This window comes from Phacochoerus africanus, chromosome 6, assembly GCF_016906955.1.
Source record: "Phacochoerus africanus isolate WHEZ1 chromosome 6, ROS_Pafr_v1, whole genome shotgun sequence".
Lineage (NCBI taxonomy): Eukaryota > Metazoa > Chordata > Mammalia > Artiodactyla > Suidae > Phacochoerus > Phacochoerus africanus.
Genome location: NC_062549.1, coordinates 88,598,660 through 88,623,434, shown reverse-complemented (window position 1 = coordinate 88,623,434; position 24,775 = coordinate 88,598,660). Strand labels below are relative to the sequence as shown.

At 44.5% G+C, this 24,775-nt stretch overlaps 1 protein-coding gene, 1 long non-coding RNA gene and 1 pseudogene across 3 annotated transcripts in view; 2 read left to right on the top strand and 1 right to left on the bottom strand.

Annotated features, from left to right (window-relative positions):
- Positions 1-24,775, top strand: part of LOC125129404 (carboxyl-terminal PDZ ligand of neuronal nitric oxide synthase protein-like) — a 333,217-nt gene that overhangs the window by 117,190 nt on the left and 191,252 nt on the right. The gene's annotated exons all lie outside the window — the stretch shown is intronic.
- Positions 6,830-6,960, top strand: LOC125130185 (uncharacterized; annotated as a pseudogene).
- On the bottom strand, positions 16,605-23,464 carry LOC125129406 (uncharacterized). Its single transcript, XR_007135472.1, has 3 exons — positions 23,024-23,464; positions 17,677-17,840; positions 16,605-17,552 (listed from the first exon to the last, which is right to left on the bottom strand). It is a non-coding gene; the product is annotated as an uncharacterized LOC125129406 (long non-coding RNA).

The following is a 24,775-nucleotide window of genomic DNA, read 5'->3' as shown; positions in this document are numbered from 1 at the left end:
TTGCATCCCAGCATCTCTGGTGCCCAGTATAGTGCCTGGCATGTAGTACATAAATAACTATGTACTTATTGAATAAATAAATAAACTCTTTTGTTTCCTTCCTTCCTTCCTTCCTTTCCATCTGTCTACCATGGCATGCAGCAGCTTGGTGTGGGATCTCAGTTCCCAGACCAGGGACTGAACCCCAGCTGCAGGGTGAAAGCAGTGATTCCTAACCACTAGACCACCAGGGAACTCCCACACTCTTCTACTTGGCTTTTATAAATATGTTACCACACTTCACACTCCTCTACTCTGCACAGCATATCCTGTACTTCATGCAGGCTGGGAGCCTATCTGAACTCCCTTCCTGCTTCCCCAGTGACCACATTAGTTGCTGTTTCCTTTAATCCATGCCTGCCTCTTGTTCTGAAATGCCATTCTCTGTTGCCATTCCGCATCCTTTTCTCCCTTCTCATGTTCCTTCTCTTCCATCATACATTCCCACCCACTCCAACCCATATTCATCCCATTTACACAGTCCTGTTCTTAGGACTGTGACAGTTGTCTTTCTTTCCAACTAGACTGTCATCTTCTTGAGAGCAACCATATGCCACATGTTGTGTCTGTCTGCTAAAGGTCATAGTTGAGGGCCAGGTGTGTAACTGGGTTTAAATTAAAAAGTAAGCCATTGTCAGAATAACGAAATGAGACTGTTGGACTAAAGGGATGAATGAGAATGTCTTTACTGATGGAACATTGTCTTTAGAGTTGGTCGTGTCAATGTGGGGATTGAGGACAGTTATCAGCACCTAAATGTTTTATTAAGATTGGAGTGTTCGGAGTTTCCATCATGGTGCAGTGGAAATGAATCTGATGAGGAACCATGAGGTTCGATCCCTGGCCTCGCTCAGTGGGTTAAGGATCCAGTGTTGCCATGAGCTGTGGTATAGGTCACAGACGTGGCTCGGATCTGGCATTGCTGTGGCTGTAGCTCTGATTAGACCCATAGCCTGGGAACCTCCATATGCTGTGGGTCCAGCCCTAAAAAGCAAACAAACAAACAAACACAGATTGGAGTGTTCTAGGGAGTTCCCATTGTGGCTCAGTGGTAACAAACGCAACTGGTAACTATGAGGACGCAGGTTTGATCCCTGGCCTTGCTCAGTGGGTTAAAGATCGGGTGTTGCCATGGGCTGTGGTGTAGGTCATAGACATGGCTCGGATCCTGCATTGCTGTGGCCGTGGTGTAGGCCCACAGCTACAGCTCCAATTTGACCCCTAGCTTAGGGACTTCCCTATGCTATACATGTGGCCCTAAAAAAAAAGAAAGAAAAAAAAGATTTGAGTGTTCTGTACTCTCTTCCCAGCTCCTGTTCTCAACTTTTCCAGTCAGTTCTTTTCCTCAGCAGAACTTGGATATGTCCTGTAAGAGTTCTAATCTGTGATATTTAGGCCAGTTGTAATGAAACGAAGCCTGGCTCTTATTTGGCAGTGTTCTTGTTCCAGGACTCTCAGAACTCAAGCGCTGAAGGGACCTGAGTCATCTCTGAGGCTTATGATGCCGCTGTTTTCCTTGGGTGTTGGATCTTGACTGTCTTTCCTCCTGATTATTTTATTTTTATGCTGTTTGAAGAGTTCACACTTCTTTAAAGGTGTGAAGGAAAATGTGGTAAAATGAAAACTTGTCTACTGTCTCTGGGGAAGAAGGTAACAGTTTGGTGATACAGGAGATAGGAATGGCTAATGGTAACATCGAGGCTTGCCATTTGTTTGGTGGGTTTTATTTACCCATGCTGTGTTCATTGCTTCATTAGCTTCAGTACCAAGCTGTTTTGGTATGAAACTATGATTGGTTGATTCATTCTGCATGTTTTTGAGGCCACAGGTCCAGCGAGAACTCCATGTGTAGGGATTTCGGGAGATACGGTGTGCAGCACATAGTGGGTGCTTTGTCACTGTTTGGAAATGGTCGTGTGCAAATGAAGGACGTGCCCTTCGGGAATGTGCAGCCTGGCCTGGGACTGCAGTGAAGCAGCCATGTGAGGGCTGGGGGAAGTGAGGGATAGAGGGCACTAGTTCCCTAGGATGGCAGGAGGGTGGAGAACAGGAAGCTGAAGGAACATCCCATCACCACATGGACTATGGAAGACAACCTGTAATAGAAATAAATGTGTTTTGAAAAAAAAATGCAATGTAATATTCTATTATAGTGGACACATATTTAATAATTAGAAATTTTATGGACTAACAAAGGGGCCATTTGGAGGGAGCAGACCACCTGGTATTTAGCAGACGGTCAGTAAACATTCATTGACTGAATGAATTCAGGGCAGAGTGGGGCTGGAGGCCCCAAGGTTTTTGTTCCCCTTTTTCTTTTTCACACCCAACCTGCTGCTGGTTCAGGCAGGACCTTTTCATTTTCCATCTGTAACCAGATGAATAATTGTGAAGAGTAGTTAAAGGAGTTTATTGGTAGTTCTTTTTTTTTTTTTCCCATTCCATTGTGAGTAAATCCACGTCCTGTGTGGACGTTTACTGGCAGGTCTGTAAAGCACACGTTTCTGAGGGCAGAGTCCATGTCTTTGAGTAATAATTAACTGCTAATGGCATTGTCTTTGGTGCTGCATGGTAAATAATCAAGAAATGGTCTCTCTTCTATGAGAGTTCTAGGCCAATGCAGAGACCACACACACAGACAAACCTGAAAGTGGTATTTTGACTAAATACAAGTGGAAACAAAAGGAAAAAGTCCTGCTGGTTTTGTGCTGCCATGTTTAACTGCATGATGGTGTCGGCTTCCCTTGAAATTTCTCATGCCTGGTGGAGGGGAATGGAGAAAATCTTGAGGGGAAAGGAGGCTCTCGGCAGCTCCGATGTCCTGGCTGCTGGGTGTTCAACTGTAGCTGGATCTCCCTTGGGAGTTCTTAGTTTTGAGTCTCTGAAATGGAACAAGTGGATTGAGGCTGGTCTGTCCTGGAAATAAGTCTCTAAGAACTAAGTAAAAGCACTTTTAGGTTGGAAGCCTGCAGAGAAAGAGCCTGGGAACTAAGACTTTACAGGTCAGGCAGTTTAGGAATCTTCTTGGGCAGCCCTCTTCAGGCTCAGGGCAGCCGAGGGTGGGGCCTGAAGACTAGGTCTGCTGCATTTCCCTCCCTGGGCTCCTTCCGCCACCAGGTGCCAGCTGTCTGAAATGTCGATTTTCTGAGTGAGTGAGCAGAGACGCCCAGCCTGAGGGTGCATGGGAGGACTGCAGGACTGAGAGCACTTACTCTTCTGGTCCTCCCCTGCCTGGGGTCACGCTGTCCTCAGGTTCACTTGTGCTCCAGCCTGCTCTTCAGGGCTGTGATGAAAAGAGCTTCGCAGCACAGACAGTGCAGTACGACCAAGGGCAGCTGCCCCACCGGCCTCACCAGGCATGTGCCCTGAGGCAAGATGGCTCTGCCTGAAGCCTCTCCCTATTGCTGGCTGCAGGGCCAATCAAGTGCAGAGGCTTCATGAGTCCCAGTGCCTGAGGGCTCTGGTCCTGCGTGCTCTGGCATTGACCTAGAAGGCATTATAAGAGGATGGTGAGAGAGACATGAGCAGAGGGATGGAGGAGAGAGTGGGCTGTCTGATGCTCTTTTAGGTGCTCAGGGAGGGAGCTGGGGAGAGAATGACGCTTTAATTACAGACTGACTAGTTAGGCCTATAATCTTCCTGATGGTCCTCCTTATTTTCTAGTCTTCAGAGTCATCTGCATATGAATGGGAGGTGCTGAGGCTTAAAATTTCTGATCTTTGTAATGTCCTGTCAGTCTAACCCTTTGTGATTTTTGCTCCCAGAGAGAACAGAGGGCAGGAGTCAGCTCCTTGAGAGTTGCTGAAATCTCCCTGCCGTGGCAAGAGAAGGGATTCAGATCTGTTTTTCAGAAACTTGAAGAAAAAGCCCGCAAAGAATCCTGAAGATTCTGCAAGGGTCTGGGTGGTTCTTGCTGAGCTGATTGAGAGGCTGGACCTCAGGAGGACGTGGGGACTGCTCATGTTTCTCCCTGAGGCTTAGAAGCAGGGACATCAACCTGAGAGCTGTTGCAGCAAATCTCCCAAATAATTCCTTGACTTAGATTCAAATTCGATTTTCTCATTCTTGTGTTGATTTCTCCCTGCACCTTGCTCTTGGCTAGCACAGGAGATAAAATGGTGAGTAGGACCCACTGCCTTGAGAGCTTAGTGTGTAAAGGCTGTTGGGACCAACACCCTCACCCCCTGACCCCCATTTAGTTGTGGCCTCTGAGGCCAGAGGGGAACAGGTGTCTTAACCTACAGTCTTGAGGAGTTGGGGCCTTGCTTTCCCAGCTGAATTGTAAGCAGCTGAGGTTGTGTTGTCTTCCACATGATACCCTGCGAGTAATAGCCACTCAGAAAATATGGATTGACTGCTTAAATATGGCACAGCTATTCCTAAGCACAACTCCTAGTTGTCCCATTTCCTCATCACTGGATAAGCTTCAGTCCCTGCCTTACAGTGGTGATTTACCACACTCTCACCACATCTCACCCCAGGTTCAGCTTTAGGTTTACATTTGACCTTCAAATCTCCTAGAATCTGCTTCTAGAGTTTTATGTTTGAAACCTGAGGCAAGAGGAGACCAGTTGGAGATCTTATTCTTCTCATGGAACCTTGCAGAGATAGCCCGTAAAGGGTGGGAGAGGGGGACTGTGCCATTTTTATCCTTTCTGCCGTGCTGCTATGTGCTGCTCACTCCCACACTAGGCTTCTTTTATTTAGTCCTTTAAACCTTTGTAAGGATCAATAGGTGGTGTGATCCTGATGCTGCCGAGGATAAACAACAGCTAACTGACAGAGCTGGCTGAGACCTGTGTCCCTGTGCCTTCTACCATTGTCCCCAGCCCCTCTGGGACGTGTACACATGTACACAGGAATTTTGAGTGGCTTCTCAGCTTGCTCTTTCCCAAAGTATTGGGGATACTAGAAATTCCCATTGATAATCCCTGGAGACCCAGAGTATGGACTGCTTGTCTTGTGTGTGTGTGTGTGTGTTTGTGTGTATACATCTTTACAAATTCTCCTGCCCCTAGAGTGAGTTCTTATAAACCACTAACCTTTACCTACCCCCTTCCCCAGGTACTCCCATGCTGGGATACCACTGAATGGACTGATTTTAACACTTGAGTGTTTTATGACTAAAACCCAATTCTGGGTTTGAAGAGAGTTGCAGTAGACTGGCCTGATTGATTTATCCACATGAAATTAAGAACTGTGGGTTTGGTATGCAGATGCCAAACGAGCAGAGTACAGATGATCCTTTTGGTCCTAGAACCAGAGGGCAGTTGATACATTCAGCTTTGCGGGAGGGAGCAGTGGCTGGTGGTGGAAGCCAAGTGTCTAGCGATGGAAGCCGTTGGCACTGAGGGCAGCTGACCTTGTGAGATCTTAGTAGGAAACCCATTTCACTTCCTGAGCTTCAGTTCCTCCATCTGAGACTTGGGAGAAAAGAATTCCTTGCTGTTTGACATCGCTTTCCCAGAGCCACCTTATCCAGAACAAGTTGGCTGCTTCGGGGAAAGGAACACTGTTGCCCACACAGGGTGAAAGCCTGTGTGTGAGTGCATTTACGTGTACACAGATAATTGCCTGTGGAGATGTGGAGGTTTTGACCCCAGTGGTCTTTCTGTGATTTAGTCCATTAGGCCCAGAATTCGGCTTTTTAAACCTTTCCCCGAACTTCACTCAGGATGACCCAGAAATAATACCATGTGCCACTTCACCTCCCAAAAGGCCGTGCATGTCCTGAGATGTGGAGAGAGTCTCTCTGTGACTCCTTGGGCTTTAGGTTACCCTTCCTGGGCCTAGGAAAACAGGTTGAACAGAAGTCTGGCCCAAGTGCCCATGTATTTTGTGGGGCCCTGGTGCCTGGCATCAGGGACAAAGGATTATCCCCAGAGAGTTTTGAAGCTTAGGGCTTCTGCTACATCCTCTGGGGCACTCCTCCCTCAGGGTTTAGAAAGCTCTGGACTTTGCTCTGAATTAAGTTCAGAGTGACATCACCCCAGAGGAATTCTTTGGGGGATGTGGGAGGATGGCTTATGAAGAATCAGGAGTTCTTCAAAGAGAGAGGATATGAATATTGCTGTGGTGAGTTCTGTCTCTGTCTTAGAAACCTGCACTGCCCTGTTCACTCCTATCCTGAGCTGGGAGGAAATGGAAACATGGGTTGCATTAATACAGATGCTGTATCCAGAATAAGGGAGGTGAGAATCCCACTGCCTCTCCACCAGTTATGAGACCACTCCTAGAGCATTGTGACAAATTCAGAAAAGCACATTTTCAAAGGGATAGGGATACATTGGGACATACTCACAGGAGTGTGGAAGAACCCACTCCGGCCTGTGGAGATGGCTGGAAAAACAGTGATTTTTAACCTGGAGTGGGTGAAACTCAGACTTTGGCTGGGTTTTAAATATTTGAAAGCTTGTCTGGGGGATCCAGGTGTGGTCCCGGAGGCACTTGCATTGGAATTCCAGAACTCTTATGTGGAGGCCTGAAAGAAGGTGATTCTGTTTAATATGAGAAAGAATGAATTTCATTTAGGAGGTTAGTTTTTCCTTGACCATCAACATGTGGTATGTTCATTTTAGGGCATTTAAGAGAAAAGAATAATAAAAAAAAAAAAATTCCATGAAGTCTTTGGTAATATCCCTATTCAGAAGCAGCCACTATTAGCATTTGGCACCTTCTAGTATTTTTGTATATTTTATTTTTCTTTAAAAAGTTGAAATCATAGTGCATAAACAGTTTTGAATCTTAATTTTTAAGTATGATCACAGGCAAAACATTTAACCTCACATTTATCGCTTCTCGGCCTTTTGGCTAAGATCAAGTGTAACCTCACATTCAATAAGTTGTCATAAACATATGTTTTAATGGTTTCATAATATTCTATCCTAAAGATGTAACATAATTTGATCTAAAATTTCCTCCAACATGGGCCAGGGGCCACTAAATTTATTTCCTAGTTTGTGCTTTTACATTAAACAACAACATGCATAAATCTTTTCATGTGTTTTAGGTTATTTTCTTGGCTTGGGCTCCTAGAAACGAATTTGTTAGGTGTGCCTCTGAACAAAATTGTTGATACATATTACTATATGCTTTTATAGAAATATTATACCACTATACCAGTTTATACTCTGTATCAGTTAAGACACTGCTGCTGCAAATCATTAGAAAACTTTAACTGCCTTGGATGAAAAAGAAAAGTATTGGCTTATACAACTGGGAAAAAGATGAGGGCCACAGTTTAGCTTCAGATGTGCCTGGATACAGGGGCTCAGTTAATGTCTCCAGGATTCATTTCTCCTTCCTTCCCCATCAGTAAGAGTTTGCTGGCTACTAAAGGCAACTATTTGCAGTGGGTGTGTGTGTGTGTGTGTAACTGAGTCTTGAGTGAGGGATAGGGTCTCTATGATTGGCATAGGCAGCCTCAACCAGGAGGCTAGCAGGGGAACCTGCTTATTTCTTTGTCCCATTTAATCTGATTTTGCTTACATGAATATTTTTCCTGTGGAGTTTGTTAGACAAAAGAGGTAGATTATAGAGCCTTAAGGGATTGTCCCTTAGTCTATCTCTGTGCTCATCTGTCTCTTCATTCATCCAGGTAATGTAGTGGAGTGAGCCTTGTGGAGGAGTTACAGGATGTGAATTCTCATCCATGCTCCAGCCCTGGTGCCCTAATGGCAATGACCAGAGCACAGCTGGGACCAGGGAGCAGTTTCTTCTCCTGGGGCACATCCTCCAACACATCCGCTTTCCAGCAGTTTTTAAAAGGTCAGGTGTTGTCAACATTATTAATGAAAAGATGGTAGAGAAAGTAGTGTGGAAGCCAGACATGGAGCCACTCGGGGAACGTAATCAAAGGGTGCTATTTCTCTTTTTCCCACTGATTTGCAGAGTCCACCCCCAAGGTCACTCACCAAGACTTTGGAAGCTGACTTTGCACCTGCTTTCTGAACATTTCCCTGTTTTTTAAAGAGGGCTCATACCAGTTCAGCCTCTCTCAGAGGGTTTGGGGGATGAAATGAAATGAAAATACACGTGATAGCACCACATAAATGTGAGACGATATGTTAAGGATTGAGCACCTAGGGCATGAAAGCAAGTTCACCTTGCTTCTGAAAGAGGTTATTATATCCTATTCAGTAGGGCGCCAGAGGAATTCGTCTTTTTCCACTTTGGTAGGTTATTCAGGAACCATCACGTCTTAGCACATAAAGATCTGGACCTCAAAGGGATTTTTCTTCACGTCCATTGCCACCACAGGCTCCCTTCAGCTTGGCTTCCATTACTATGCAGCCTGGTAGTTCTGCATAGCATCCTCCATAGAATGCTCTTTCTTAAAGTGCGAGTCCCGTCATTGCCTCTCATCCTGCTTCAACCCTTCCCTGTGATGCTGCAGACTCCTTCACATAGCTGAAAAGGGCCCATAGGAATGATCTGGCTCCAGCCGATTTCACACTTTATTTTCTTCCTCCTTTCTCCGTGGCTTTACATTATGTTGGACTTATTTCGGTGACACCATGCCCTCTCCTCCCTTTACACCTTTTCTAGTGTAGTATATTTCCTCTTAACCTCCAGCCTGCAAACAGAGTCATATTTCAGATTTCAGCTTGCATGTCACTTCCTCTAATTTTTGTCCGTCTTTTGACTGGGAGACTGAATACCTAGTCACTGCTATTTGGAAAGGGTAAAAAATGAGTTATGTGAGTAGGCAGGTGGTGTCTGGGTATGGAACTCAAGTCCAGCAAATGGCCAGCAAGTGTTGGAGTGGTGTGGTCACTCTGAGCACGGTTCACAGTTGGAGCTGGGAGGAAGGTGCTCCATGTCTGCCTGTCTCTTTCGCACCATCCTGTGCACCTCTGCTTTGGGCTTGTTCTGTTTAGAGCTTTTGGGTGCAGTGGCTCCCAGCTGTTTGAGTGGTTTTCAGAAGGGAGTGGGTTGGAGGAATGTGGATGTCAAGCTCACACTTTTCTCAGTACTTAGGAATCATTATGAATCTGAATCGCTGGGTTGGTGCCGCTGCAATTAGCTGGAGGTTCTCGTTGCACACGTGTGGCTGTGGGGGCTTGTGTGGGATGTGAATCGACGGTGCTTTGTTTATGAGCAGGATGGGGAGACTTTGTGAGGAAGCTGCTAAAATTTATTCTAGATTTTTGCTGAAGTGGATAAGAAGATATCTGGGTTCTCTGTACAACCAAATATTCAGGAGGCTGAAGGACCCAAGGCATCAGAACTGTTGAATACTTCATTTAGCACAAAATGTTGCCATAAATCTTAGTGCTAATCATTTGGTCTTAGAGACGAAAACAGAGCTTGATGCTTGGCTTCTTAATGGATTAGAATGTGAAAAGAAACCCTGAGCCCCAGACAGGAAGCTGGTTCCTGGTGATTATTTATACATTTATTGAGCAAACATTTATTGATTATCATGTGTTAGTCTTGCTTGTGCCCAAATACACATTACCTCATTTCTTCTCGCAGTTCTGGGATTAGTTTGAGTTTTACTTTAGGAGATTTTTTTTTTTTCTTTTTTGCCATGCCTGTGTCACATGGAAGTTCCCAGGCCAGGAATTAAACCCACACCACAGCAGCAACCCAAGCGGGTGCAGTGACAATGCTGGATCCTTAACCCACTGCACCGCAAGAGAACTCCCATTTCTAGGAGGTTTTTGTTTGTTTGTTTTGTCTTTTCAGGGCCACACCCGCAGCATATGGAGGTTCCCAGGCTAGGGGTCGAATTGGAGCTGCAACTGGATCCAAGCCTTGTCTGTGACCTATACCACAGCTCACGGCAATGCCGGATCCTTAACCCGCTGAGCAAGGCCAGAGATCAAGCCCGCATCCTCATGGATTCTGGTCAGGCTCATTACCACTGAGCCACAATGGGAACTTCCCCATTTTTAGGAGTTTTTAAGTACTCTTGAATTTGTTTTAGATGGTGTGGGTATTTAATGCGGAGTAGAGTTGACGTGTGCTCCTTGATTGCAAGACAGAGCATTGGAAAAGACCTTGGCTCTCTTGTGCCCCCTGCCATACGCTATTCTTCTCCCTTTGGGATGAGAGTAACTACTGAGTGAGGACCAGAGAAAGCACAACTTGTTAACAAGCAAGATCCTTCTTGAAAATGGGATTCAAAGTTAGAGAGTTTTCCTTGCCTCTCTTTCTGAAAACCACTCTTAATATTGCCACACTTATGCTGCCGTTTCTGTTTTCCATCCAGAATGACATAACGTCCTCTCCAGGGAGTAGTCTGCTGTCATCACCATTGGAGCTTTTTTATTAAGGGAGATTTTGGAGGTCTGTGGAAAGGGTGATTGGCACAGAATTATAGGTTTGGGAATTGTAGCTGTCTTGCTGTAGGTCAGCCTGGTTGTAATTGCTAGCTCTGCTGGGTGAGCCACCCTGCAACATTCTGAACTCGGCAGATGACCTTGCTCTATGAACAAGCGGTGTGTTGGGGCCTACTGGTGGCTCTTTATTGCTCTTCTTCAAATGTCTCTTGCAAACTATCCTAAAGGTTCATTTCTCCCTCACTTTAAGGGGGTTCTTTCTGACTTACTTGATTTGTACTCACTCTTCTAAAGTATTAACCAGGAATCGAAGTTGTGTGTTCATTTGGTCACTTTACCTCAGCAGAGCAATCTTTCATCCTGCTCAAGTGAAGACCACTTTGTAAGGGCCCTGGGATTGTTTGTTTACATTTTGAGAGGAAAAATAGTGACATAATGCCATTTAGGGAATGTTATATAAGTAACTGGAAAACTCAGAGGAATGGGGGGAAAAGGAGAAATGTTGAGCCAAGTTGTTGGAATAGGATAAAGGGATCTTTAATTCAGGGAGCTCAGGAAAGGGGAGGGGACGGGAGCATTTGAAACCTATTCTCATTAGAAAAAAAGTTTCATATTCTTCTGATTCTTAATTTGTAGGAAATTTGAGTCCTGTGGGTTGATCAGATTTATAAGAGGATAGTGTATTAGTCCTTTGGGCTGCAGACTAATTTGCCATTACAGAATCCCATGGATTTGATGGCTTACACAAGAGAAATTTATCTTCTCACAGTTCTGGAGGCTGAAAGCCCAAGATCAAGGTGCTGTCAGGGTTGGTTTCTGAGGAGGCCTTTTTTCCAGGCTTTTGACAGCCTCCTCCTCTCTCTGTCCTCACATGGCCTTTTCTCGGTGCACACACACTTTTGATGTCTCTTCCTCTTTTTAAAAGGACATCAGCTCTGTTGGATTTGGCTCCACCTTTGTGACCTCATTTAAACTTAATCACCTCCCTAAGGGCCCTGTCTCCAGATATAAACACATTGGAGTTGAGGGCTTTAATACATGAATTTAGGGGGAAAACAATTCAGTCCATAACAGATGGGAAGACCTTATAATTTAATTTAGGGGTTGGGGGAGTTCCCGTTGTGGCACAGTGGAAACAAATCTGACTAGTATCCATAAGGATCCAGGTTTAATCCCTGGCCTCACTCAGTGGGTCCAGGATCCTGCATTGCCATGAGCTACAGTGTAGGTCACAGATGCAGCTCAGATCCTGTGTTGCTGTAGCTATGGTGTAGGCTGGCAGCTGTAACTCCAGTTCAACCCCTAGCCTGGAAACGTCTTTATGCCATGGGTGCAGCCCTAAAAAAAAAAAAAAAATTAGGGTTCAGGAAACTAGCCTCCCACCACCCCAACAGTTTTTATAAAGTTAATTAGAACATAGCCACAGCCACTCATGAATAGATTGTCTGTGGCTGCTTTTGCACTATAAGAGCAGATGTGCATATATATCTGTTGAGATACTCTGTTCCATAGAACATACAATATCTGTTATCTGGCCTTGTACAGGAAAAGTGTGCCAACCCTCGAAGTTGGCTGAGCCTGCTCTAAGAGAAGGGGGTTGTTTCTGCATTGGGTTTTGTATCAGAGTGATTTTTTAAATTGACATACGAGTAACCATTATTTGTGTACACATTAAATAAGAAAAGAACGGAGAGTGAAAATTGCCCCATGGCCAAGGGGCTATGCCAAGTGGTTGGTACATATCAGGGTTACTGGAAAAGGCAGCTGTGGTCAGAGACCTTGCTGTGTAACCATGGGCAGTTCACTTCACATCTCTGAGCCTTGGTTCTTCCACTGTAAAATGGAAATAAGGTGACCTGTCTTCTAACATGATTGCTTGGATCCAATGAAATAAAGCCAGAGAGTATCCTATAAATGGTCGGAGGACTGTATAAATAGGGATTATCTAGCACTGATTTGTGCTATTGCAGCTGCTGCAGATACGTGCCGTGCAAAACTACCCTATTATTTAGAGCCTGAGAAATATTTGGATGCTGGTAATGTGCTGCTCTGGGAAAAGCAGTTGCCAGTAGGATTTTTATCACATAATTAGAGGGTATGCTAAATATGCTGGTGACAAGAAGATGCTGTGTGCTGCTGCTGGCTGCCTTGTGTTAATGTGGACCAGGGATCCTGAACCTTTTCCCTGAAGATGTCCTAGAGCAGCCTCCCTGCTCTGTTCCCTTTTGTGGTGCTGCCTCTGGCCAGCAGAAATTCTGGCAAGTCCTTGACATAGTGCCAGTGCTACAGTGGCCTTAGGGACCCTCAAAAATGACCACTGACCCAGTGGATACCTGTACTTTTTAAACTAGGTGCTGGTCAGCCACCTTGCATGTAAATCTTCTTGGAAAGCTGGGCGGTGGTAGGAATTGGGAAGATTGTAGGTTAGGATGAGAGAGAAGCAGAGCTGTTTAAGCTGTTTCTTGGTTGATTTATTTGATCCTTTTTTTTTTTTTTTTTTTTGCTTCTTAGGGCCACAGCCACAGCAACACAGGATCTGAGCCATGTCTGTGATCTACACCACAGCTCATGGCAATGCCAAATCCTTAAGCCACTGAGCAAGGCCAGGGATCGAACCTGCGTCCTCATGGATGCCAGTCAGATTGGTTAACTGCTGAGCCATGACGGGAAATCCTACTTGTTCCTTTATCTGTTCATCCCATCACTCAGTTTCCTCATATTAAGAGTGTTAATACTGTGTACTTTACAGGGTTGTGGTAAGGATTGAATGAGATACTGACATGGAGCAGATGTTCATTAGATGATAGTTCTTGGTTTTATTTTCATTTTCTAATTATTTCATATTCATTCATTAACTCCATATCCTATTCCAGGCATTGGTGACCAGAGATAGGAAATAAAGATGCATAGGTTCTGGCCAGCCTTGGCTTTTTGCAGCTGGCAGTGGTTTGGGAGAACCAGAGGTGCTTTTTGTGTGCCTATCAGGTGTGTATTTCTGACAGTGAGGCCAGTGATGATATGGCTGTCCCTTAACTCAGCCCCATCACCTGCCAGAGCACCCCTGGTCTGCCTCTCCAAATCTCACTTTTCCTTCAAGACCAAACTTGTGACCCATCTTTTTCCTGATTAATACTGGCTTCCAGGCATCATACTTTTCTGAGTCCTAAAACACTTACATACTCAATTTAGCTTTGGATCACATTCCAACTTGTATTTTTATAAATGCTTTATGTAGCCTTGAGAGAAGAGACATGTCTTATTCATCTTTAATTCCTGAGCACCTACAACAATGCCTAACACATGCATATGCTCAATAAATATTGAATTGGATGAGTTCTAATTCAATTTAACCGTAAGTTTTTGAGCATTTTACTTCTGGGCTTCTCAACCTCATCACTACTGTCATTTTGGATCGGGCAGTTCTTTGTTGTGGGGCCATTCTGTACATGGTAGGATGTTTAGCAGCATCCCTCGCCTCTAGCCACTATATGCCAGTAGCACCCTCCAGTTGTGACAACCCAAAATGTCTTCAGACATTACCAAATGTACCCTGAAGGGCAGAATCACTCCTGGTTGAGAACCACTGATTTTCTGTGTTCTAGGCACTGCCTGTATCTTGTCTTCTCAGTTAGGTTCTAAATTTCATGGGGAGAATTTTTCTTACTTCCACAATGCCTCTATACTGGCCATTGAGCACCTGTCTAGTAGATGTTTGTTTACTTGATCTGCTCAGCTCATTTTCCTCATTGTACCACCTTCAGCTGAGGCTGGGGAGAAGAGGAAGTTCAAGGCCCTCTTCATCATCCTCAATTAGCACGTATTAACTAAATGCTTACAACTTGCTGGTTTCCGTTGTACCTTCCTTTCTAATTCTCTCTTACTTTGAATGCCAACACTGCAAGGGAATGAGCGAAGCCCACGTCCTTTGTTCACGTTTCCTTTGGAAAAAAACTGATTGATATCATAGACTTAGGGATACATTTTCCCCCTCTGGAATCTCATTTATGGCCTTAAAACTTCATGTTTGTAGTTTTTGCAGAAGATGGTCCTAAATTTGCTTAGAAACGGTTTCTAGAAGTATTTGCTGTGCCCTTCCAGGGGTGGCCACCCAGCGACTCAGTTTTAAAGGTAAGGTTGTACCAGAGTAGACAAAGGCCAAAGGTCTAAGTCTTTAAATTGACTGAAGTGTGCATGTGTACATGCTTGTGTTTGTTTACAGTAAGGTGGCAGTGAGGACAGACAGTTCTATTGGGGAAAATGAGGAGAAGTGGTGTTCTGGGAGAATTCAGTACAAAGAGCTCTGAAAATGAGAGCTCTGGTCTAAGCTGGGGTTCAGCCCTGAGTGGCCATGGGAACTTGGACACGTCAGTTACTCCTCTCTGGGCCTGGGTTTCACCTGCGAAGGGCCAGAAAGGAAGTAGATGATCTTTATCATATCCTTCTACCTCTGAACATTTATGCTATGAAAATTTTAGCCTGAAGCCCACTTCTTTTCTACTCATGGAAGAGCACTTGATCAGAAGGTTGGGCTAGGATCTCCTAACGCCTTGTGAAGACCAGTCTCTTGCTGGCCGTCTTAAACTTTTGGAAAGGCTGCCAGGAAGCTGAGAGCCTGGAGCTGTTCTTTCGTACCTTGAGAGTCGAACCGGGTGATCGAAAGGCTGATTCTGGCTCAGGGGGAGAATTCTAACCATCACAGTCGTTGGCAAGTGAAACAAGCTTTAGAGGGGAAGGAGTTTCATTCCTGGGGGTATTCCAGCTGAGGCTGATCCTGGCCGGGCTGACGTTGAGACATCAAATGAGTCATCAGACTAGGTGACCTAAAGTCCTTTCTGACCCTTTGAATTTTTAAAAATTCTTGTTTTTTTTTTTTTTTTTCCCTTATATCTTAAGATCCTTGAAAAGGGATGGGGAAGAGTCAGGCAGAGCTCCTGTCTGAAAACTAATTCCTTGGCGGAGGTGGATGTTAAAGTGAGGGCTCCACGTGGGGAGAGACCTTCACAATAGTTACATTTCTTTAGAAACAATTTTCAAGTGGGGAGTGGCCTGAAATGTAGGCACTCAGAGATGCGTCAAGTAAATCTTTGAGGTCCACTGGCTCCGGGGCCTGGCTTGACCTCCACGGGCCAGTGACTGGCCCCCATGCTAATGCCTCTCTCACTGTGAGCCGTCCTGCTTTACTGAGCAGCAAGCAAAAGCAGTGCTATTTCCCCTGCCACCGTCTGTCTGTCTCCTCATGGTTCTGAATCAGCTGTCATGGGAGTTGGCTGTGACTGAGAACCAAAATTAATCCAGTTTCTCTGGAAATTATTTCTTTCAGGCCCATGACTGTCACATTGCTGGATTCTCTGAGGCCAGCATCTCTCCGTAAAACCCTTGCTTTCCATGAGAACATTTTTGTAGGGCTCCACAGAGCGCCTGTTCCATTCTGTAATTGACTGGGTATATTTATACCACTGGTAATTACCTCGAGGTAATCGTCTGCTGAGGCCACCACCGCAGCGGCTCCTTTTGGGGGCCTTGCCTGGGCATTTGTAACTATGCTTCACTGCCTGTGGAGTGGGAGGTCAGTTTTATTCGGGTGGTAGGATGAGGGTGATGTGCCCAAATTGTCCCATGACACTAGCCTTCCTCTTTCCACTGACTGCCTTTGTTTCTTCATCTCCGCTGCTGCCAACAACCAGTGTGGCACAGTATATGAACGGTTGATCAGGGGCCACTGAGTTCACTGGGTCTTAAACTGGCTGTGATGGTAGAGGGTCTGCAGCTCTGCCCTCAACCCTGGAAAGCTCCAGACGGCCCACCATTTGAAAGAAGTTGGCAGTCTGCTGCTCCCCTGGCCTCACCCCTCCTTGCATTGTTGTGTTCTTTTTTTTATTTTTATTTTTTTTATTTTCACTGTTGTGTTCTTGATATTCTCACCCCTCTTCTTATCCCACCCATACTTTTACATGATGGGCCCCTCTGGTTTTGGAAACGAGGTTGAATGAGTTTGGGGAAAGCCAGCAGTCTCCTTGGATGTCTTACTGTCTAATAAACTCAGGCTTCCATAATAGTATCGTAAAATACCATAGGCTGGGTGGCTTAAACAACAGACATTTATTTTCTTAGAGTTCTGAAGGCTGGAAAGTCCAAGATGAAGTATTAGCACATCTGGTGTCTGGTGAGGACTTTCTCCTTGGGTTTCAGATAATTGTCCTCTCTTTGTGTCCTCACCTGGCCTTTCCTCAGTACATGGACATAGGGAAAGAAAGGTCTCTTTCTTCTCCTTTAAGCCTATCCATCCTTTCAGAGAAGGACTATATCCTTATGAACTCATTTAATCCTAATTTCCCCCTAAAAGCTCCATTTCCAAATCAAGTCAGTTGGGTTAGGGCTTCAACATGTGAGTTTTGTGGGGCACGATTCCATCTAGCACTTAATTATTGGTGACTTTCTCCAACTTCAGAAGAAAAAGAGTAACTCGCCTTTGTGTGTGTGTGTGCGCGTGTGCATGCGTGTGCTCATGTGCACGTGTGTGTGAACAACCCGGTGAGTCAGTGGGTTATATGGCTGTCTTCGTCCTGTTGGAACTCTTGCTTTTGTTCCGTTTGACTATTTGAGGCCTTGAGGGAGTCACTTTCTCTATCTGGGTAATTCCATCGGCCACAGGGAGCTCACTGTTTCCTGGTTAGAGAACACTGACAAAGGTCTAGGGTCTCTAGATACTGTGCCGCTGAGGGACTGGCTTAGTCAAGAATGCCTGGGTCTGATTCACACTTGGGTTCCCAGGCGTGACTTATGTTTAGGTTCAGTAGTTATAGCCATCCCCTGCCAAAAGATCATTTTATAGAAAACAAAGCAAAGGCTGCGAAGATTTGGATGGTTGGTATGAGGTCTTAAGGCGACTTCCTGGCAGAACCAGAAGCATGCGCCTGTTTATAATTGCTGGTGGTTCTTAGAGCTGGGAGATTGTGGAAGGGGATGCTTTGCTCATTTTGTTGAGTAACCTCCCCTAGCTTGGCTCTCTCAGCAGGGGTGGTGGGGGGTGTTCTTCATTTCACACTTGAAGGGATGGGGAAAGGTGAGATAGCTCATTGCATGGGCTTCTCTGCACGCTGGGAAGGTCTTCTGTGACGTTTAAAGATTGAGGGACTATGCGGCCAGTGATGTGAGCAGGTCTTCTGTAAATCCCAGCTCTTGAACTTACAGCCTCTCCTTTGGAACTTGCAGACCGGTTAGCCTCAACTGTGAATTCAGATGACACATAGTAAATATTTAGCCTCTGCTGTTTGCTGGGATATAATGGTGAGGAAATTGGAACAGTCTAATTTCTGTCCTCCCTACCCCCAGATCCTGACTGTGCCCTTACCTGTAGCAGGAGCAGTTAGGGGTTCCAGCTGTGGGTGAAGGATCAGAGGGGTGGGCATCGCTTAAGGGATGGCTGCGGAGATTGAGCCACATGTCTCCTCCTTCCTGCTTGGTGTCCTGCCGACCCTGCTTACTCCCTGGAATGTTGGCTGCGGGGTCTAGTTTCTTTTTTAAAAATCGAAAAAATTTTAAACAAAAATTGTTAATATTTAAGGTGCACAACATGATTTGATCCATCACTAGGGTCGAGCTAGTTAGCATAGCTCCTCACATAGTTACCTGTTGGTGTCTGTGTGGGGGTGTGTGGTGAGAATACCAGAAAATCTACTCTTTTAGCAATTTTTTAGTATTCCATAAGATATTATTTAACTGTAATCATCATGCCCTGCTTGAGCTCTCTTATGCATCCTACTTAATTGCAACTTTTACCCTTTGCCCAGGGTCTCCCTGTTTCCTGAACCTCCCTGCCCCTGGTAACCGTTCTACTCTCTGGTTCTGTGTATTGGACTTTTTTTTTTAGATTCTACACGTAAGTGAGATCATGCAGCTTTTTTTCTTTCTGTTTCTGGTTTACTCAGCACAATATCCTCCAGGTTCATTCATATTGTTGCAAATAACAGTCTCTTTTTGAAGCTGAATGATATTCCATTGTGTGTGTGTGTGTGTGTGTGTGTGTGTGTGGCTATTTCTTTATCCATTCATTCATCACCAGACACTTGGGTTGTTGCTACATATTGTCTATTATGACTAATGTTGCAGTGAACATGGGAGCACAGAAATCCCTTCGAGGTATTGATTTCATTTCCTTTGGATATATACTCAAAAGAAGGATTGCTGAATCATATGGTAGTTTTATTGAGGAACCTTCATGTTGTTTTACATAGTGGGCTGCACCAGTTTATATTCACACCAGCAGTTTTCAGGGATTCCCCTTTCTTCACATCCTTGCCAGGACTTATCTTTTGTCTGTCTGTTTTGATAATAGCCCTTCAAACAAATGTGAGATGGTACCTCATTGTGGTTTTGATTTGTGTGTTCCCTTATGATTAGTGTTGCTGATCATCTTTTTATGTATATACCTGTTGGCCGTTTATATGTTGTCTTTGGAAAAATGTCTATTCGGGCCCTTTGCCCATTTTTAAATTGGGTTGTTTCTTTCACTGTTGAATTGTAGGAGGTCCTTAAATATTTTGGGTATTTTAACCCCTTATCAGATGTATGGTTTACAAGTATTTTCTCCTAATCCATAGATTGCCTCTTTGTTTTGTTGATGGTTTCCTTTGCTGGTTATGAGCTTTTTAGTTTGATGTAGTTCCTCTTGTTTATTTTTACTTTTGTTGGCTACGCTTTAAGAGTCCTATCCAAAAATCATCACCAAGACCAATGGCAAGAATTTTTTCCCTACTGTTTTCTTATAGGAGTTTTATGGTTTCAAGTCTTTAATCTATTTCTAGTTGATTTTTGTGTATGGGGTAAGATAAGGGTTCAATTTCATTCTTTTTATGTGTGGCTATCCAATTTTCCCAGCACCATTTTTTTTCTTTTCATTTTTAAAAGTTTATTGAAGTAGAGTTGATTTACAATGTTGTGATAATTTCTGCTGTACAACAAAGTGATTCAGTTATTCATGCACACACATCCGTTCTTTTTCCATGTAGATTATTTCAGAATATGAAGTAGCATTCCCAGTGCTTTATAGCAGGTCCCTGTTGGCTAGTCCCAGCACCGTTTATTGAGACTGTCCTTTCCTGATTGTATATTCTTGGTAACTTTGTTGAAAATTAGTTGACTGTTTATGCATGGCTTTGTTTCAGGGCTCTCTCTTCTGTTCCATTGGTCTATGTCTCTCTTTTTCTGCCAGTACCATTCTGGATTTAATTACAATAACTTTGTGATAATGCTTGAAATCAGGGGGTGTGTTGCCTCCAGCTTTGGTTCCCCCACCTCAAGTTTACTTGACTATTTGGGGTTTTTTATATGTGTTCCATAAGAATTTTAGAATTGTCTTTTCTACTTCCGTGAAAATCTAGCATCTGCACTCTTTCTGGAGTGCTCCAGAAGTACAGGGCACAGTGTTGACAAGCTCAGCTGTATGCGGCAATACTGGTTACTGGATGAGCTTAGAGACTGTCCCTTGAAAATCTGTTTCATGACTACTTTGAGCTCAAGTGACAAGCCGCTGATTCTTGCTCAGTGTAACTGTTTCTGAGTCTCTTGAATAATATGGCTTATGGGTGGTTCTGGAGTTGTGTTGAGGCAAAGCAGATACAGAGGGTGTCTGGGCAGGGCTGGCTGTCTACCTCCCCTAACTGGAGGTGTTCCCTACCTGTAAACCCTGGCCTGTTTCCTTAAAAAAGATGTGAACTTATGATCACAGCCCCCTTTTGCTTTGTTCTCCATAGGTATTTAAATACCCTGGCAACTCTCATCCTTAGCACTGGCTGTAATAACCAACTGCACTTCCTGTCCCAGAGCCTTTCCTTCTCGAATAATTAGCTCCTTTGTCTCAGTCCTTTAATCTAGTAGTAGTTACACTGGGAGCTGCCTGATGAGGAATTTCTGCATTGAGAGAGGAGTCTCTCCCACTGATCCTGTGCAGGCATTTTTGCTGACAGGTTGCTGTGCCTGGAGTTGCCAAGTCCAAGAAGCAGAGACCTTTCGCCTTCACCTGGGTCATGTGCTTTTGAAAGAGGGATGTGCCCACTTCGCTTTCCACCCTCTCCTTCCTGTCCTCACTGCTGGATTCAGCTGACATTCAGTTGCCCCATCTGCAGTCATACCTGACTAATTGGATTGTTTTTTAAATTCCCCTCTGGATGAATTATGAGCTTTCTTGACTTTGGTCAGGCTGCCTGGAGTCAATCCCAGCCTGCGCAGGTGCTGTGCCAACTTCCCTGGCATGTGCCTGTGCCAACGTATTTTACTATTGACCCTAGCTCTCCCTTGGAAATACCAAGCCTGGAGCTCTGGAGAAGGCGCTGCCACTCATGTAGTTCTGAAAGGCTGCCTTTGTCCCCAGGAATGCCTGTAGCAATGAAGCCTGATAAATAGCCAGCTCCTTTCTCCTGTAAATTAAAAGGAAAGAACCTTGCCTGCTAGAAGTAACTTTACTTGTCTCTTCTCATCTTCTTTAGTCAAATGTATTTAACAAATATCTTTTGAAGACCTAAAATCTTGTGCTGTGTGCCGGGTGCTATAAAGGGGCATGTGGAAATACAAGTTTGTGGTCTTTGCTCTTTAGGACCTAAGGCTTCTTGGTGGACAGACACAAATGTACATGTAACTATTAAAGAATATATCAAATGGAATTCAGTGAAATGCCAAGTATATGAGTTGCCTTCTCTGGTTGCCTTATGGGACCAGAGCTTCCTTTTCCCCATGGCTCCCAGAGATAAGCTTTTATTTCAGTCCTTTTAACATTTCTTTGTTGGTTCATCTGCTCATTTATTCATTCATTTATTCACTCACTCATTCAGTAAATGCTAATTTAATGCCTAATCTTTGCCAGGCACTGTGCTAGGCACCTGAGACAAGGAGGTGACTATAAGGCATGGCTCTCAACCAGCTCACAGTCTAGTTGGAGAGAGAAAGAAGATGGCGTGGAGTTCCCTGGTGGCTCAGTCAGTTACGGATCTGACATGTCTTGGTTTTGATCCCTGGCCCAGGAACTTCCACATGCCATGGGCAAGGCCAAAAAGAAAAAAAAAAAAGAAAAGAAAAAGAAAGAAAGAGAGATGAAAATGCACAGTAATAAATGCCTTCTTCAAGACTGGGTAAAATGCCTTGTGAAGCAGAATACAGAAGAGCTAGTTAGCTTATAGATGTGATTTTACCTTCATAATTTGTCTTCTGTTCAGAAATAAATCTCAGGGTTGTTTTTACTCTTCCACTATTCAAATAGCTGATTAACCTCTCTTTTCTGCTAACCTGCGTATCATTTTAATTTTTTGAAATATCCTTTTCTTCATTAGTTAACTTGCCTATATAGTGTGTGTGTATATTCTTGAAGCACCTCATAGAGCTGTAGAGCTATTTTTTTTTTTTTTTGTCCAGAATTATCCACTCTCTGCTTCCATAAAGAACAGCTGACACCATGTGGGAGTTCTATCTATATGCTTACGTTTGTTTATTAGTTATAGTTCTCTGTTTCTTTGGCCTCTTATAACTGCTTCGTGTTACTAACTCACATCGTTATTTCCGAATTCTTAAGGTTTTGAAAAATGTTACTTTTTTCCCCCTCCAGGCCGTATCAGTGAAGAGATCACCAAAAATAGAAAACTTTAATCATATAAAACCATGTTCCTTTGACCCTGCCCCTACCCACAACAGTAGAACTTTTATGCTACTTTCCTTTGAAGCTTCTCTACCTATTTCTGAGCACCCCTGGGAGGTGCCTCATTGGTCCTGAAGGCCCCTTCCTCTTGAGTTCTCTATGGGGTGATGACCATTCTGAGGACTCAGCTCAGCCCTGGGGCCCAGCAAGTCCCAGGAAGTGCCCTAGTGGGGCCCTGGGACTGGGTCTCCCTGATGCTTACGAGAATTGGGCCAGTTGGCACCCTACTGTGCTCAGTCCCTGCGCTATATTGGATGCTGCCTTGTTGGGCCGCACTAGTGATGCGCTGGCACCTCCTGAGTGTCAATAATGTGCTGTGCCCTCAACTGAAGTGGTGAGACCACTCACAGCTTCAGGCCAGACTCATTTTGTGAGCCTTGGGGCTGTGTTATCTGCTGTGCTCTGATGTCCTGGTATTTGGCCTTAAGATGCACACATCAGTTCATGAATGCCAGGCCAGAGAACAGAGTGACTGGCACTGTGTTATGCTCAGAACTGCCCTACTCCCTGTCCAAGCCCTGTTAAAAGGCTCAAGTCTGGGGACCCAATTCTTTCCCCTAAAGATACATTCCCTTCCAGCAAGCTCTTTAGTTCAGATGGTCTTCTAGCAAAATGGCCCTCTGGGTCCTTGACTCATGCCCAGATATGCCTGAATCTTCGGCATGTTTCAGTATGTATGTATTTTTATTTTTTTGAAGGTTGCACCCGCTGCATATGGAAGTTCCCAGGCTAGGGGTCGAATTGGAGCTGTAGCTGCTGGCCTACACCACAGCCACAGCAACACCAGATCCAAGCCTCATCTGCCACCTACACCACAACTCATGGCAACGCCAGATCCTTAACCCACTGAATGAGGCCAGGGATTGAACCCTGCATCCTCATGGATCCTAGTCAGGCTCACTAACTGCTGAGCCATGAAGGGGACTCCCGACATCTCAGTATTTATAAAGTACTCTAACCTCTACAGAAAATTGGGAAAAAGGAGGAAAAGAAAAATGATAACTTTTGATCTTACCATCCTCGTTTTGTTAGCATTTTGTTAGCAGTTGAGTTTTCATCAGGTTTCTTTCTCAGCGTGTATTCCTTACTGGGTAACTTCGCTCTTCTTTTGCCACCTTCCGGGTGGAGTCCAGCTTCTGTGTGTGTTTGCCCCCCTGTGGGATTGTAAGTGTACGAGCCTCCTGTGCATTTCCCATTCCTCCCAGAGCTGCAGCTACACTTTCTTCTCTTCCCCCTCCTTCCTCCACTCTTCCGAGCCCACTGACATTTGTTTACATTCCTTTCCCTTCCTGCCCTGATGCTCATCCCCTGACTGCTTTCTCAGATTTCTTTCTCATTAGTTGCTCACCACTCTAAGTCACCTGTGTCCCATTTCCACTCTTATCTCTACTGCTGACTTCACTGGGCTGGTGTGTGGTGGGCTCACCAGTGATAAGGACGACGCTTCTTCACACAGTTGCTATGAGGGAGGATGTCTAGGGTGGGGCTGGAGCTTGTGTCAGGATCAGTGTGTACTTAACTCTGTCCTGGCTGAAGCAGTGTGGAGAGTAAGTACTTCTGGTGGAGGCATGGTTATGACGCCGATGTAATTTATAAGTGCCCAGACAGTCATCGGACCATTTACTTGTAGAGTTTGACTCTGGGTGACCTGCGTTTTAATTCCAACCCTGCCCCTAATTCCTGCCGTATATTTTAGGCAACTCCCTTAACCTTTGTGCTTTTGTTTATTCATCTGCCAGATGGGAATATTAAAATTTGTCCTATCAACTTTACAAGTGTATCTGCAGAGACTATGACAAACCTTTTGCAATTCTAGGAGTATAGCTGACCTCTGAACAACACTCATTTGAACTGCATGAGTCCACTTACATGTGGGTATTTTTTATTAGTAAATAGTGCCGTACTACACAACCTGTCGTTGGCTGAATCCTTGGATGTGGAATGGTAGCTACAGAAGAACTGTGATATGAGGACTGATTGTAAATTACATGCAGATTTTCAACTGTGTGGAGCACCACACAGCTTTAACCCCTTGGTTGTTCAGTGGTTAACTATACTATGAAATGTAAAAGAAAAATATTTGTATTCAATAAGAGAGGTGTAAGCATTATACTAACAGTATTATATGAATATTGACCCTGGAACCAGGTAGCCTGGGTTCAAATCTTGGCACTACTGTTAGTAACCGTGTGACCTTGGGCTAGTTTTTTAGCTTCTCTGTGCCTTGGTTTACTCTAAATGTTAAAACAGGGTAAGAGTACTTTTTGAGCTTGTGGTTATGGTAGGATTAAATGAATATCTTGTTTAAAGGACTATTACAAGTGTTATTAATTACAAGATTACTGTTATCATTTATAGAGACTCTCTTATCAACTCTTTCCCTGCTGCTAGTTAGGGAAGGGGCCCGAAGAGAGTGACTTATCGGGGAGAAAGGACATTCACCTTTATCTGGTGCCTGTTGTGTGTTGGGTACAGCTGGTACTTCTGTTTGTCATCTCCTTAGATGAAGAATCCTGAGCCTCAGAAGACAAATCTAGCAAGATTCAAACTTTTTTGTCCAACTCCAAATTGACTTTTCATATATCCTACCACTTCCCATGCTGGTCCTGACACATCTGTTGTTGGCGTCTGGGTCAGCCATCAGTGTGTTTGGATGAATATGGATGTCCTAATTATTGTTTGTGCCAAAGAGGCAGGGGGAGTGTACCTGGCTGACTCACCAAAGCCAGAGTGAAGGGCACAGGCTTCACCTTGTGAATGTAATTAA